Raw genomic sequence first — 17296 nt, 5'->3', positions numbered from 1 at the left:
GATAGTCTGTTATATCATCACTGGGAGCAGAGCATAAGAGGTAAGAGGAGTTACTGACAACTAAAGGATCATGGAACTTGTAGTTTCCAGTGGCGGCCATCTTGGTGATAACTCTGCCTACTCTAGAGAGGCAGTAAAATGTGTAAATCATAACTATTTAAGCTCTTTTTTGTGACTAATTACATTGATTATTGTTTTATTCATTTCTTTATATCATCATGGGGTTTTTTTGTCAATTATTCATATTCCTGGAATACCCCTTTAATTAATTTCAGAATTCACTCATAGATCCAGGCACCATGATAATCTTCTTATATTTGTTATATATAACCTTGCTTCTATAAATCTAATTATGAAATTCTACTAATGAGCCTGAAAGGCTACTCGGGCTTTTACCAGAGCCCCTCCTTGATCTGGTTTTATAGCTGTAACACTGTCTCCCCCTGGCCTCTGCTCCCTCAGCACTTCCCCCCTCTCTCTCCCTCCTGTAATCTCATATCAGTGTGCAGTGGAAAGGGAAAGAGCTCTTCCACAATGTAACAGCCTACGAAACTACATTATTTAGCGTCCCTGGTTTATTATGCTTGATTTTGATGGCAGATATCCTTTAATGTGAATGTGTCCACTATATCTTTGCACCCGTGTGTAAGGCAGGGTTCACGCCACGTTAATACCCATACATTACACATCAGGAGGATTACGACTTCTCCTCACACAGTACGGCACTCCTCCCTTCCCCCTGAATGCTGGGTGGGAGGAGTGTACATTAGCAGCAGACGGCGATTGGCTGCTTACGATGAATGGGGTGTTCCCCCAGTGATCTCACGGTCCTAATTTGGACAGTGACATCACCGGGTCCTCCCTCCTGCCGAGCAACGTATGGTGGAGCTGTGGGGATTCAATATGGTGCATCCACTCTTAATAACCTTTCCCTGCCGACATTGTGCACGTACGTCACTCAGGCGGAGGCTGCAGGATGAATAGACGCAGCTTGCTACATCTTTCTATGCTGCATTTTGTGATGGATAGAACAGTAAGTGACCAGACAGAGGAAACAACTATGCCTCCGTCTGCCACTATTTGTCTATACGTGTATGCTCAACGTACATGTTGGGTGCTTTCCTGACTTACGTTTAGCATAAACAAAGAACGTGGCGTATATATATGTCCCCTTTACATTGCAATGGCCTCACGGCGCCGTACGGGAGCGCTGCGGTACAGCACACATGCGCCACTGTACCGCTCCGTACCCCTAGAAAGATAGGACATGTCCTATCTTTCAACGGAATACGGCGCTGGGCTCTATGTTAGGCTTTGGAGAAGGGCGGGACTGAGGGGCGCTCTCCCCCTCTTCCTCTCCCCGGCACTGCTGTGTGCCCGCCGTGCTATGGTACGGCCGGCAACGGTAGTGTGAATGTAGCCTGTGATGTCACATACAAAATTTTATGGGGCACATTTACTTACCCAGTCCATTCGCGTTCCAGCAGCGGCTTCTCGGACGAGCGTTCGGGTCTTCTGGCGATTCATGAAGGTCCTCCGCCGATGTCCGATGTCCACCAGGTGTCGCTGCTGCGCCGAGGTCCGCCGAGTTGCGTCGGAGTTCACTGATCTCTTCCTGGTGCATGTGAGTATGGCCCGTGCGACCAATTTTTTGTTTTAAATGCGGTGGTTTTTCCGAATCCGTCAGGTTTTCGTTCGGCCACGCAACCCCCCCCCCGATTACCGTCGCGTGCATGCCAGCGCCGATGCACCACAATCCGATCGCGTGCGCCAAAAACCCGGGGCAATTCAGGGAAAATCGGCGCAAATCGGAAATATTCGGGTAACACGTCAGGAAAACGCGAATCGGGCCCTTAGTAAATGACCCCCTATGTTTCAAAATAATTAACAATAACATAACATTCTTTCTTTTCTCTTCATTGTTGCATCCCTATGTGACTAGAATTGTATATTTCTCAACTTATCAATAGACTTTACAGAACCTCGTTATGTTTGGTAGGAGTTTTTTGTCCTTTAATGTTTTTTACCACTTCTACTTGGTTTATACTGTAGCTCAAACTCCTCTCCAATGACTGGATTGTGCTGCTCTTTTGTACCCACTAAACTTTGTGTGAAAGCAAGACACCTAGGATTAAATTAAATGTTAATGAGCTATTAAAGGTACAAGTTCAATATTTCAGGCTTAATCTAGGTTATGATTGAAATGTCAACCTTGCAGATTCCAATTAACTATTAATGATTAGCTGAAGTCCTGAGTAGGAGTAAACTTGGCAAAATTATTCAAGATTATTATACAAGATTTTTTTCCCTTCCTTTACTAAGCATTTTATTGTGTTTGCTTTTAAGGCTTATTTTTTCAGTGAACAAAGGCCCATTTGAAATAACGTTATTCGGGTTTTTACCAATTATTGTTTGATTATTGTATATGTGTACAATGAACAATTCAGAATCTTGATATTCAAAGGAGTATACTGGGAATATGAACGTCTAATATAAAAATCCATGATGATATAAATAAACAAATATAACAAAACTCAATGTCATTAGTCACAAAATGGAGCTTCTGGCCTCTCTAAAGTATGCAGTTATCACCAAGTTGGCCACCATCTACAACTACAAGTCCCATGATCCTTCAGTTCTCAGTAACTTCTCTTCCCTCTTATGCTCTGCTCCCAGTGATGATGTAACAGACTGTCCTGCTATTTTACCGTAGCAATGATGTGTAACGGCCATCACTGCACATTACCAGTACCTCAATGAGATGATGTCTTGCCACAACACTGATTATACTGGATGCACTGCAACTAGCTGATTACAGACAAACATAGTGGTGATCACATGACCTGCCCAAGCAGGTGCAGGACATGTGATGTGGACATGTGACTAGTGGCCACCTTCTGTCCTGTGTCTGCTCCACGCGGAGGACATTAACTGACTGATTAAAGGGCCAGTAGCATTTTAAATCTTCATTACAATGTATGGCCACAACATTTTCTGCTAAGGGGAGCAAAATTTTAAACAACTCATTACACAAGAGCTTATATTTTAAAGACCCATTTGTATATGAATTATGCTGATTCCTGGAATACCCCTTTGATAGAAATCTACCGTTACAATAAATCATGATAAACCAGGGGCACTTTCTCATAGATGACTGTGGTAATTTTCTTATATTTGTTATCCGTTATCTGTGCAAACTTCCTTCTAAGATCATTTTTTCCCCTCCATGCTGCAGTTTCATAGGCTGTTATACTGTCTCACCCACCCACCCCCCTTCCAGATCTTTCAGCACTTCCCCCTCTTTCTGACAGATGTCATGGAACAGCAGCCAAGGAAGATCCAGCACACAGCAGGAGGGAGGAAGTGCTCCTCCCAGTGTAACACCCCATGAAGCAACATCACGGAGGCACTACGATGAAGCCCTCAGAGCCCTTCTGGCTCATTAGCATCCTTTTAAATTTGATTTTAGAAAAAAGGAGGCCATGGTTAACAATATAAGATTACCACAGTCATGGCCGGTTCTAGACAAAGTGGGGCCCTTGGCAAAACTAAAAGTGGGGCCCCAAAATTAAACTATTTTATGACCAGTCACAGTCAGTAAGAGGCTCCCTTTAATATGGTAAAACAAACTGTAATATGGAAAAATTTTAAAGGAGATAGATAGATGAGAGAGATCATAGTATATAAGGCTGGAAGGAGACGCAAGTCCATCAAGTCCAACCTTTAAGAATTAAATAAATGTTTTATCCCCATAACCCGTGATATTTTTTCTCTCCAGAAAGTCATCCAGGCCTCTCTTGAACATGTACATAGTCGGCCATTACAACCTCCTGCGGCAGATAGTTCCATAGTCTCACTGCTCTTACAGTAAAGAACCTTTGTCTATGGTGATGGTAAAATCGCCTCTCCTCTAGGCGTAGAGGATGCCCCCTTGTCCTGGTCACAGGCCTAGGTATAAAAAGATCTTTGGAGAGATCCTTGTACTGTCCGTTCAGGTATTTGTACATTGTAATGAGGTCTCCCCTCAGTCGTCTTTTTTCTAAACTGAATAATCCCAAATTTTTTAATCTGTCAGTGTATTCTAGTCCCCCCATTCCCCTAATAATCCTCGTTGCTCTCCTCTGCACCCGTTCCAGCTCTACTATATCCTTTTTATACACTGGTCACTGGTGCCCAAAACTGTACACAATATTCCATGTGTGGTCTGACCAGCGATTTGTATAAAGGCAAAACTATGTCTTTATCATGAGAATCTATTCCTCTCTTGATACATCCCATTATTTTATTTGCTTTGGCAGCAGCTGCCTGGCTCTGGTCACTAAGATTAAATTTACCATCCACCAATACCCCCAAGTCCTTTTCAGCTCCAGTTTTACCAAGTAATTGACCATTTAGAACATAATTATACTTTTTGTTTCCATGGCCCAAGTGCATAACTTTACATTTATCTACATTAAACCTCATCAACCATATCTCTGCCCACTCCTCAAGCTTCCACAAATCCCCCTGTAATGCTAAACTATCGACCTCAGTATTTATTACTTTACACAGCTTAGATCGATGGGCAGCACAGTGGGTCAGTGGTTAGCACTGCAGCCATGCATTGCTGGTCAACATCTGCAAAGAGTTTGTATGTTCTCTCTGTGTTTGTGTGGGTTTTCTCCAGGTCCTCCAGTTCCCTCCCTGACTACTACTAGGTTGATTAGATTGTGAGCCCCATGGGGACAGGGACTGTTGTGACAAGCTCCGTGCAGCACTGCGTAATCTGTGTACGCTATAGAAATAAAGGAATTATTAGTTATAATTATTATGATATAAGATAAATATGAAAGATGATAGAGATTTCTAGATGCAGAACTATAAAGTAGATTATATATATACAGTAGATAGATATGAGAGATAAACACAGTAGAAGAGAAATAGAAGATTGGTTGAAAAGTAGAGAAAAAGCGAGATATATCATTGGTCAGATTATATTATAAAGGAGCAGATAGATATATAGACAGGAGATAGATGATAAGCATCCTCATCCGGAATTCAACCGGTATTAACCCTTTCACCACCCGGCATTTCTGGATATTTTGTCGCTTTACTGGCCAGAGCAATTTTTACAATTTTGACATGTACAAATAGAATAGAAATTACAGCAAAAAGGATAAAACTAAAGAGCAGCAAACCAAATATTTTCTGACAGCAGGCCCTATTTTCAAAATTGCATTAAAGAGTTTATAGACAGAGGCGCCTTCATGCAATTTTGATTCAAACTGAAACATGAAACAAACATATAGAAAACATGTAACAAATAGAAAATATTTACCTTCACACGGACAAGTGTAGAGGTCACATATGCATCATATTGATATGATGTTCACATAAATAAATCATCATAATACCACTAAAACTGAAATAACTAAATGTCTGCTTTTCAACTAGAAATTTTAAGACAGTCACAACCTGCAAAATATAGCAATAAAACAGATTTAAAAGTAAAGGCACCCGTAAAAGCTATATAATTATGAAAGCAGGCAACTAGGCGATGCATATGGCAATTAACATTTGAACACCCTCATGTAACTTTGTGACAAACAGAAATTATTAAACAAAATAAAAACCAAATAAAATTTGGGATTATTCAGTTTTTCCGAATCCGTCAGGTTTTTTTACGGCCAACCCCCCCCATTTCCGTTGCGTGCATGCCGGCACCGATGCGTCACAATCCGATCGCGTGCGGTAAAATCCCGGGGCAATTCAGGGAAAATCGGCGCAAAACTTAAAAATATGGGTAACCCGCCGGAAAAACGCGATTCAGGCCCTTAGTAAATGACCCCCTGTGTTTTAGCTCAAGAAGGGCAGTCAAGCAGTTGTCACCTACCAATCAGGGGAGCATAGCCAAGCAGATACAGCTAGGTGACTCTGGCTTTACAGATCACTGTCCTTTTTGCCCATCTATTTTGTTTTCTGTTCCTTAACAGCAGCATAACAGAGGGCTTGTTTTTTTATGACCTTTGAGATTATTGAAATTAGAGATGGGTGAATCGATTCTAATGATTCTTAATTCTTTTAGAATTTCTGGAAAAATTGTATAAGTCACAAATCCGATATGTGGGATTGATTTTCGATTTTTTTTCTTTTTATTCGTTTTTTTCCATTATTAATGGCTGCAAGCACAACGTATTAAATGTGGCAGAGAACTCTGGGAAAAAGAAAGGAGCATTGTGAAACAGTTCCTCACTGTATGGAGGAAGTGTTCCTCACTGTATGGCAGTAGTGTTCCTCACTGTATAGGGGTAGTGTTCCTCACTGTATGGGGGTAGTGTTCCTCACTGTATGGGGGTAGTGTTCCTCACTGTATGATGGTAGTGTCCCTCGCTGTATAGGGGTAGTGTTCCTCACTGTATGGCTGTAGTGTTCCTCACTGTATGGGGTTAGTGTTCCTCACTGTATGGCTGTAGTGTTCCTCACATTATGGGGGTAGTGTTCCTCACTGTATGGGGTTAGTGTTCCTCACTGTATGGGGGTAGTTTTCCTCACTGTATGGGGGTAGTGTTCCTCACTGTATGGGGTTAGTGTTCCTCACTGTATGGGGATAGTGTTTCTCACAGTATGGCGGTAGTGTTCATCACTGTATGGGGGTAGTGTTCCTCACTGTATGGGGTTAGTGTTCCTCACTGTATGGGGGTAGTGTTCCTCACTGTATGGGGGTAGTGTTCCTCACTGTATGGGGGTAGTGTTCCTCACTATATGGCAGCAGTGTTCTTCACGCTACTGAGGTAGTGTTCCTCACTGTATGGGGGTAGTGTTCCTCACTGTATGGAGGAAGCGTTCCTCACTGTATGGCAGTAGTGTTCCTCACCGTATAGGGGTAGTGTTCCTCACTGTATGGGGGTAGTGTTCCTCACTGTATGGGGGTAGTGTTCCTCACTGTGTGGGGGTAGTGCTCCTCACTATAAGGCGGTAGTGTTCCCAACTGTATGGCTGTAGTGTTCCTCACTGTATGGGGGTAGTGTTCCTCACTCTATGGAGGTAGTGTCCCTCACTGTATGGGGGTAGAGTTCCTCACTGTAGGGCAGATGTGTTCCTCACTGTATGGAGGTAGTATTCCTCACTGTATGGGGGTAGTGTTCCTCACTGTATGGTGGTAGTGTTCCTCACTGTATGGAGGTAGTGTCCCTCACTGTATGGGGGTTATTGTTCCTCACTGTATGGGGGTAGTGTTCCTCACTGTATGGGGGTAGTGTTCCTCACTGTATGGGGGTAGTGTTCCTCACTGTATGGGGGTTATTGTTCCTCACTGTATGGGGGTAGTGTTCCTCACTGTATGGGGGTAGTGTTCCTCACTGTATGGGGGTAGTGTTCCTCACTGTATGGGGGTTATTGTTCCTCACTGTATGGGGGTAGTGTCCCTCACTGTATGGGGGTAGTGTTCCTCACTGTATGGGGGTAGTGTTCCTCCCTGTATGGAGGAATTGTTCCTCACTGTATGGGGGTAGTGGCCATCACTGTATGGCAGATGTGTTCCTCACTGTATGGAGGTAGTATTCCTCACTGTATGGGGGTAGTGTTCCTCACTGTATGGTGGTAGTGTTCCTCACTGTATGGAGGTAGTGTCCCTCACTGTATGGGGGCAGTGTTCCTCACTGTATGGGGATAGTGTTCCTCACTGTATGGGGGTTATTGTTCCTCACTGTATGGGGGTAGTGTCCCTCACTGTATGGGGGTAGTATTCCTCACTGTATGGGGGTAGTGTTCCTCACTGTATGAAGGTAGTGTTCCTCACTGTATGGGGGTTATTGTTCCTCACTGTATGGGGGTAGTGTTCCTCACTGTATGGGGGTAGTGTTCCTCACTGTATGGAGGAATTGTTCCTCACTGTATGGGGGTAGTGTCCCTCACTGTATGGGGGTAGTGTTCCTCACTGTATGGGGGTAGTGTTCCTCACTGTATGAAGGAATTGTTCCTCACTGTATGGAGGTAGTGTCCCTCACTGTATGGCTGTAGTGTTCCTCACTGTATGGCGGTAGTGTTCCTCACTGTATGAGGTTAGTGTTCCTCACTGTATGGCTGTAGTGTTCCTCACATTATGGGGGTAGTGTTCCTCACTGTATGGGGTTAGTATTCCTCACTGTATGGGGGTAGTTTTCCTCACTGTATGGGGGTAGTGTTCCTCACTGTATGGTGTTAGTGTTCCTCACTGTATGGGGGTAGTGTTCCTCACTGTATGGGGTTAGTGTTCCTCACTGTATGGGGGTAGTGTTCCTCACTGTATGGGGGTAGTGTTCCTCACTGTATGGGGGTAGTGTTCCTCACTATATGGCGGCAGTGTTCTTCACGCTATTGAGGTAGTGTTCCTCACTGTATGGGGGTAGTGTTGCTCACTGTATGGAGGAAGTGTTCCTCACTGTATGGCAGTAGTGTTCCTCACTGTATAGGGGTAGTGTTCCTCACTGTATGGGGGTAGTGTTCCTCACTATATGGGGGTAGTGTTCCTCACTGTATGGAGGAAGTGTTCCTCACTGTATGGCAGTAGTGTTCCTCACTGTATAGGGGTAGTGTTCCTCACTGTATGGGGGTAGTGTTCCTCACTGTATGGGGGTAGTGTTCCTCACTGTATGGAGGAAGTGTTCCTCACTGTATGGCAGTAGTGTTCCTCACTGTATAGGGGTAGTGTTCCTCACTGTATGGGGAAGTGTTCCTCACTGTATGGGGGTAGTGTTCCTCACTGTATGGGGGTAGTGTTCCTCACTGTATGGGGGTAGTGTTCCTGACTGTATGGGGTAGTGTTCCTCATTGTGTGGGGGTAGTGCTCCTCACTATAAGGGGGTAGTGTTCCCCACTGTATTGCTGTAGTGTTCCTCACTGTATGGGGGTAGTGTTCCTCACTCTATAAGGTAGTGTCCCTCACTGTATGGGGGAAGTGTTCCTCACTGTATGGCAGATGTGTTCCTCACTGTATGGAGCTAGTATTCCTTACTGTATGGGGGTAGTGTTCCTCACTGTATGGTGGTAGTGTTCCTCACTGTATGGAGGTAGTATTCCTCACTGTATGGGGGTAGTGTTCCTCACTGTATGGGGGTAGTGTTCCTCACTGTATGGGGGTTATTGTTCCTCACTCTATGGGGGTAGTGTCCCTCACTGTATGGGGGTAGTGTTCCTCACTGTATGGGGGCAGTGTTCCTCACTGTATGGAGGAATTGTTCCTCACTGTATGGGGGTAGTGTCCCTCACTGTATGGGGTTAGTGTTCCTCACTGTATGGGGGTAGTGTTCCTCACTGTATGGGGGTTATGTCTCTCACTGTGTGAGGGTAATGTCCCTCACTGTATGGGGGTAGTGTTCCTAACTGTATGGAGGAATTGTTCCTCACTGTATGAGGGGAGTGTTCCTCACTGTATGGGGGTAGTGTTCCTCACTGTATGGAGGTAGTGTTCCTCACTGTATGGGGTTATTGTTCCTCACTGTATGGCAGTAGTATTCCTCACTGTATGGCGGTAGTGTTCCTCGCTGTATGGAAGTAGTGTTCCTCACTGTATGGGGGTTATGTCTCTCACTGTATGAGGGTAGTGTCCCTCACTGTATGGGGGTAGTGTCCCTCACTGTATGGGGGTAGTGTCCCTCACTGTATGGGGGTAGTGTTCCTCACTGTATGGAGGAATTGTTCCTCACTGTATGGAGGAATTGTTCCTCACTGTATGGGGGTAGTGTTCCTCACTGTATAGGGATTATTTCCCTAACTGTATGGTGGTAGTGTCCCTCACTGTATGGCGGTAGTGTTCCACACTGAATGGGAGTAGTATTCCTCACTATATGGCGGTAGTGTTCCTCACTGTATGGCGGTAGCGTTTCTCACTGTATGGGGGAATTGTTCCTCACTGTATGGGGATTATTTCCCTCACTGTGTGGTGGTAGTGTTTCTCACTCTATGGTGGTAGTGTTCCCCGCTGTATGGCGGTAGTGTTTCTAACTGTATAGGGATTATGTCCCTCACTATATGGCTGTGTTCCTCAATGGATGGCTGTGTTCCTCACTGTATGGAGGAAGTGTCCCTCACTGTATGGCTGTAGTGTTCCTCACTATATGGTGGTAGTTTTCCTCACTGTATGGCTGTAATCCTCAATGTATGGCGGTAGTGTTCCTCATTGTATGGCGGTAGTGTTCCTCTCTGTATGGAGGTAGTGTCCCTCACTGTATGGGGGTAGTGTTCCTCACTGTATGGGGGTAGTGTTCCTCACTGTATGGGGGTTATTGTTCCTCACTGTATGGGGGTAGTGTCCCTCACTGTATGGGGGTAGTATTCCTCACTGTATGGGGGTAGTGTTCCTCACTGTATGGGGTAGTGTTCCTCACTGTATGGGGGTTATTGTTCCTCACTGTATGGGGGTAGTGTTCCTCACTGTATGGGGGTAGTTTTCCTCACTGTATGGGGGTTATTGTTCCTCACTCTATGGGGGTAGTGTCCCTCACTGTATGGGGGTAGTGTTCCTCACTGTATGGGGTAGTGTTCCTCACTGTATGGAGGAATTGTTCCTCACTGTATGGGGGTAGTGTCCCTCACTGTATGGGGTTAGTGTTCCTCACTGTATGGGGGTAGTGTTCCTCACTGTATGGGGGTTATGTCTCTCACTGTGTGAGAGTAATGTCCCTCACTGTATGGGGGTAGTGTTCCTAACTGTATGGAGGAATTGTTCCTCACTGTATGGGGGTAGTGTTCCTCACTGTATGGTTTAGTGTTCCTCACTGTATGGAGGTAGTGTTCCTCACTGTATGGGGTTATTGTTCCTCACTGTATGGCAGTAGTATTCCTCACTGTATGGCGGTAGTGTCCCTCTCTGTATGGCGGTAGTGTTCCTCGCTGTATGGAAGTAGTGTTCCTCACTGTATGGGGGTTATGTCTCTCACTGTATGAGGGTAGTGTCCCTCACTGTATGGGGGTAGTGTTCCTCACTGTATGGGGGTAGTGTTCCTCACTGTATAGGGATTATTTCCCTAACTGTATGGTGGTAGTGTCCCTCACTGTATGGCGGTAGTGTTCCACACTGAATGGGAGTAGTATTCCTCACTATATGGCGGTAGTGTTCCTCACTGTATGGCGGTAGCGTTTCTCACTGTATGGGGGAATTGTTCCTCACTGTATGGGGATTATTTCCCTCACCGTGTGGTGGTAGTGTTTCTCACTCTATGGTGGTAGTGTTTCCCGCTGTATGGCGGTAGTGTTTCTAACTGTATAGGGATTATGTCTTTCACTATATGGCTGTGTTCCTCAATGTATGGCTGTGTTCCTCACTGTATGGAGGTAGTGTCCCTCACTGTATGGCTGTAGTGTTCCTCACTATATGGTGGTAGTTTTCCTCACTGTATGGCTGTAATCCTCACTGTATGACGGTAGTGTTCCTCACTGTATGGTGGTAGTGTTCCTCTCTGTATGGCAGTAGCGTTCCTCACTGTATGGTGGTAGTGTCACTCACTGTATGGCGGTAGTGTTCCCAGTTGTATGGCGGTAGTGTTCCTCACTGTATGGGGGTAGTATTCCGCACTGTATGGGGGTAGTCTTCCCGACTGTATGGCGGTGGTGTTCCTCATTTTATGGCTGTAGTGTTCCTCACTGTATGGAGGTAGTGTTCCTCACTGTATGGGGGTAGTGATACTCACCGTATGGGGGTAGTGTTCCTCACTATATGGTGGTAGTGTTCCTCACTGTATGGGGGTAGTGTTCCTAACATTATGGAGGTAGTGTCCCTTACTGTATGGAGGTAGTGTTTTTCACTGTATGGGGGTAGTGATACTCACTGTATGGGGGTAGTGTTCCTCACTGTATGGTGGTAGTGTTCCTCACTGTACGGTGGTAGTGTTCCTCACTCTGTGGTGGTAGTGGTCCTCACTGTATGGCTGTAGTGTTCCTCACTAAATGGCGGTAGTTCTCCTCACTGTACGGAGGTAGTGTTCCCCACTATATGGTGGTAGTGTTCCTCACTGTACGGACATATTGTTCCACACTATATGGCGGTAGTGTTCCTCACTGTACGGAGGTAGTGTTCCCCACTATATTGCGGTAGTGTTCCTCACTGTATGGGGGTAGTGTTCCTCACTGTATGGGGGTAGTGTTCCTCACTATATGGCGGCAGTGTTCTTCACGCTACTGAGGTAGTGTTCCCCACTGTATGGCGGTAGTGTTCCTTATTGTATGGCGGTAGTGTTCCTCACTGTATGGGGGTAGTGTTCCTCACTGTATGGGGGTAGTGTTCCTCACTATATGGCGGCAGTGTTCTTCACGCTACTGAGGTAGTGTTCCCCACTGTATGGCGGTAGTGTTCCTCACTGTATGGGGGTAGTGTTCCTCACTGTATGGGGGTTATTGTTGCTCACTGTATGGGGGTAGTGTTCCTCACTGTATGGGGGTAGTGTTCCTCACTGTATGGAGGAATTGTTCCTCACTGTATGGGGGTAGTGTCCCTCACTGTATGGGGGTAGTGTTCCTCACTGTATGGGGGTAGTGTTCCTCACTAAATGGCGGTAGTTCTCCTCACTGTACGGAGGTAGTGTTCCCCACTATATGGTGGTAGTGTTCCTCACTGTACGGACATATTGTTCCACACTATATGGCGGTAGTGTTCCTCACTGTACGGAGGTAGTGTTCCCCACTATATTGCGGTAGTGTTCCTCACTGTATGGGGGTAGTGTTCCTCACTGTATGGGGGTAGTGTTCCTCACTATATGGCGGCAGTGTTCTTCACGCTACTGAGGTAGTGTTCCCCACTGTATGGCGGTAGTGTTCCTTATTGTATGGCGGTAGTGTTCCTCACTGTATGGGGGTAGTGTTCCTCACTGTATGGGGGTAGTGTTCCTCACTATATGGCGGCAGTGTTCTTCACGCTACTGAGGTAGTGTTCCCCACTGTATGGCGGTAGTGTTCCTCACTGTATGGGGGTAGTGTTCCTCACTGTATGGGGGTTATTGTTGCTCACTGTATGGGGGTAGTGTTCCTCACTGTATGGGGGTAGTGTTCCTCACTGTATGGAGGAATTGTTCCTCACTGTATGGGGGTAGTGTCCCTCACTGTATGGGGGTAGTGTTCCTCACTGTATGGGGGTAGTGTTCCTCACTATATGGAGGAATTGTTCCTCACTGTATGGAGGTAGTGTCCCTCACTGTATGGCTGTAGTGTTCCTCACTGTATGGCGGTAGTGTTCCTCACTGTATGGGGGTAGTGTTCCTCACTGTATGGCTGCAGTGTTCCTCACATTATGGGGGTAGTGTTCCTCACTGTATGGGGTTAGTGTTTCTCACTGTATGGAGGTAGTTTTCCTCACTGTATGGGGGTAGTGTTCCTCACTGTATGGGGTTAGTGTTCCTCACTGTATGGGGGTAGTGTTCCTCACTGTATGGGGTTAGTGTTCCTCACTGTATGGGGGTAGTGTTCCTCACTGTATGGGGGTAGTGTTCCTCACTATATGGTGGCAGTGTTCTTCACGCTACTGAGGTAGTGTTCCTCACTGTATGGGGGTAGTGTTCCTCACTGTATGGAGGAAGTGTTCCTCACTGTATGGCAGTAGTGTTCCTCACTGTATAGGGGTAGTGTTCCTCACTGTATGGGGGTAGTGTTCCTCACTGTATGGGGGTAGTGTTCCTCACTGTATGGGGGTAGTGTTCCTCACTGTATGGAGGAAGTGTTCCTCACTGTATGGCCGTAGTGTTTCTCACTGTATAGGGGTAGTGTTCCTCACTGTATGGGGGTAGTGTTCCTCACTGTATGGGGTAGTGTTCCTCACTGTATGGGGGTACTGTTCCTCACTGTATGGGGGTAGTGTTCCTCACTGTATGGGGGTAGTGTTCCTCACTGTGTGGGGGTAGTGCTCCTCACTATAAGGGGGTAGTGTTCCCCACTGTATGGCTGTAGTGTTCCTCACTGTATGGGGGTAGTGTTCCTCACTCTATGGAGGTAGTGTCCCTCACTGTATGGGGGTAGTGTTCCTCACTGTATGGCAGATGTGTTCCTCACTGTATGGAGGTAGTATTCCTCACTGTATGGGGGTAGTGTTCCTCACTGTATGGTGGTAGTGTTCCTCACTGTATGGAGGTAGTATTCCTCACTGTATGGGGGTAGTGTTCCTCACTGTATGGGGGTAGTGTTCCTCACTGTATGGGGGTTATTGTTCCTCACTCTATGGGGGTAGTGTCCCTCACTGTATGGGGGTAGTGTTCCTCACTGTATGGGGTAGTGTTCCTCACTGTATGGAGGAATTGTTCCTCACTGTATGGGGGTAGTGTCCCTCACTATATGGGGTTAGTGTTCCTCACTGTATGGGGGTAGTGTTCCTCACTGTATGGGGGTTATGTCTCTCACTGTGTGAGGGTAATGTCCCTCACAGTATGGGGGTAGTGTTCCTAACTGTATGGAGGAATTGTTCCTCACTGTATGGGGGTAGTGTTCCTCACTGTATTGGTTAGTGTTCCTCACTGTATGGAGGTAGTGTTCCTCACTGTATGGGGTTATTGTTCCTCACTGTATGGCAGTAGTATTCCTCACTGTATGGCGGTAGTGTCCCTCTCTGTATGGCGGTAGTGTTCCTCGCTGTATGGAAGTAGTGTTCCTCACTGTATGGGGGTTATGTCTCTCACTGTATGAGGGTAGTGTCCCTCACTGTATGGGGGTAGTGTTCCTCACTGTATGGAGGAATTGTTCCTCACTGTATGGAGGAATTGTTCCTCACTGTATGGGGGTAGTGTTCCTCACTGTATAGGGATTATTTCCCTAACTGTATGGTGGTAGTGTCCCTCACTGTATGGCGGTAGTGTTTCACACTGAATGGGAGTAGTATTCCTCACTATATGGCGGTATTGTTCCTCACTGAATGGCGGTAGCGTTTCTCACTGTATGGGGGAATTGTTCCTCACTGTATGGGGATTATTTCCCTCACCGTGTGGTGGTAGTGTTTCTCACTCTATGGTGGTAGTGTTCCCCGCTGTATGGCGGTAGTGTTTCTAACTGTATAGGGATTATGTCCCTCACTAAATGGCTGTGTTCCTCAATGTATGGCTGTGTTCCTCACTGTATGGAGGTAGTGTCCCTCACTGTATGGCTGTAGTGTTCCTCACTAAATGGTGGTAGTTTTCCTCACTGTATGGCTGTAATCCTCACTGTATGACGGTAGTGTTCCTCACTGTATGGCGGTAGTGTTCCTCTCTGTATGGCAGTAGCGTTCCTCACTGTATGGTGGTAGTGTCACTCACTGTATGGCGGTAGTGTTCCCAGCTGTATGGCGGTAGTGTTCCTCACTGTATGGGGGTAGTGTTCCGCACTGTATGGGGGTAGTCTTCCCGACTGTATGGCGGTGGTGTTCCTCATTTTATGGCTGTAGTGTTCCTCACTGTATGGAGGTAGTGATACTCACTGTATGGGGGTAGTGTTCCTCACTATATGGTGGTAGTGTTCCTCACTGTATGGGGGTAGTGTTCCTAACATTATGGAGGTAGTGTCCCTTACTGTATGGAGGTAGTGGTCCTCACTGTATGGGGGTAGTGATACTCACTGTATGGGGGTAGTGTTCCTCACTGTATGGTGGTAGTGTTCCTCACTGTATGGTGGTCGTGTTCCTCACTCTGTGGTGGTAGTGGTCCTCACTGTATGGCTGTAGTGTTCCTCACTAAATGGCGGTAGTTCTCCTCACTGTACGGAGGTAGTGTTCCTCACTATATGGTGGTAGTGTTCCTCACTGTACGGACATAGTGTTCCACACTATATGGCGGTAGTGTTCCTCACTGTACGGAGGTAGTGTTCCCCACTATATGGCGGTAGTGTTCCTCACTGTATGGGGGTAGTGTTCCTCACTGTATAGGGGTAGTGTTCCTCACTATATGGCGGCAGTGTTCTTCACGCTAATGAGGTAGTGTTCCCCACTGTATGGCGGTAGTGTTCCTCATTGTATGGCGGTAGTGTTCCTCACTATATGGCGGCAGTGTTCTTCACGCTACTGAGGTAGTGTTCCCCACTGTATGGCGGTAGTGTTCCTCACTGTATGGGGGTAGTGTTCCTCACTGTATGGGGGTAGTGTTCCTCACTGTATGGGGGTTATTGTTCCTCACTGTATGGGGGCAGTGTCCCTCACTGTATGGGGGTAGTGTTTCTCACTGCATGGGGGTAGTGTTCCTCACTGTATGGAGGAATTGTTCCTCACTGTATGGAGGTAGTGTCCCTCACTGTATGGCTGTAGTGTTCCTCACTGTATGGCGGTAGTGTTCCTCACTGTATGGGGTTAGTGTTCCTCACTGTATGGCTGTAGTGTTCCTCACATTATGGGGGTAGTGTTCCTCACTGTATGGGGTTAGTGTTTCTCACTGTATGGAGTTAGTTTTCCTCACTGTATGGGGGTAGTGTTCCTCACTGTATGGGGTTAGTGTTCCTCACTGTATGGGGGTAGTGTTCCTCACTGTATGGGGTTAGTGTTCCTCACTGTATGGGGGTAGTGTTCCTCACTGTATGGGGGTAGTGTTCCTCACTGTATGGGGGTAGTGTTCCTCACTATATGGTGGCAGTGTTATTCATGCTACTGAGGTAGTGTTCCTCACTGTATGGGGGTAGTGTTCCTCACTGTATGGAGGAAGTGTTCCTCACTGTATGGCAGTAGTGTTCCTCACTGTATAGGGGTAGTGTTCCTCACTGTATGGGGGTAGTGTTCCTCACTGTATGGGGGTAGTGTTCCTCACTGTATGGTGGAAGTGTTCCTCACTGTATGGCAGTAGTGTTCCTCACTGTATAGGGGTAGTGTTCCTCACTGTATGCGGGTAGTGTTCCTCACTGTATGGGGGTAGTGTTCCTCACTATATGGGGGTAGTGTTCCTCACTGTATGGGGGTAGTGTTCCTCACTGTATGGGGGTAGTGTTCCTCACTGTGTGGGGGTAGTGCTCCTCACTATAAGGGGGTAGTGTTCCCCACTGTATGGCTGTAGTGTTCCTCACTGTATGGGGGTAGTGTTCCTCACTCTATGGAGGTAGTGTCCCTCACTGTATGGGGGTAGTGTTCCTCACTGTATGGCAGATGTGTTCCTCACTGTATGGAGGTAGTATTCCTCACTGTATGGGGGTAGTGTTCCTCACTGTATGGTGGTAGTGTTCCTCACTGTATGGAGGTAGTATTCCTCACTGTATGGGGGTAGTGATCCTCACTGTATGGGGGTAGTGTTACTCACTGTATGGGGGTTATTGTTCCTCACTCTATGGGGGTAGTGTCCCTCACTGTATGGGGGTAGTGTTCCTCACTGTATGGGGGTAGTGTTCCTCACTGTATGGAGGAATTGTTCCTCAC

The sequence above is a fragment of the Engystomops pustulosus genome, chromosome 10 (assembly GCF_040894005.1).
Source record: "Engystomops pustulosus chromosome 10, aEngPut4.maternal, whole genome shotgun sequence".
NCBI classification, from domain to species: domain Eukaryota; kingdom Metazoa; phylum Chordata; class Amphibia; order Anura; family Leptodactylidae; genus Engystomops; species Engystomops pustulosus.
The sequence above is the reverse complement of the archived record's forward strand: the minus strand, read 5'-3'. Positions refer to the sequence as shown.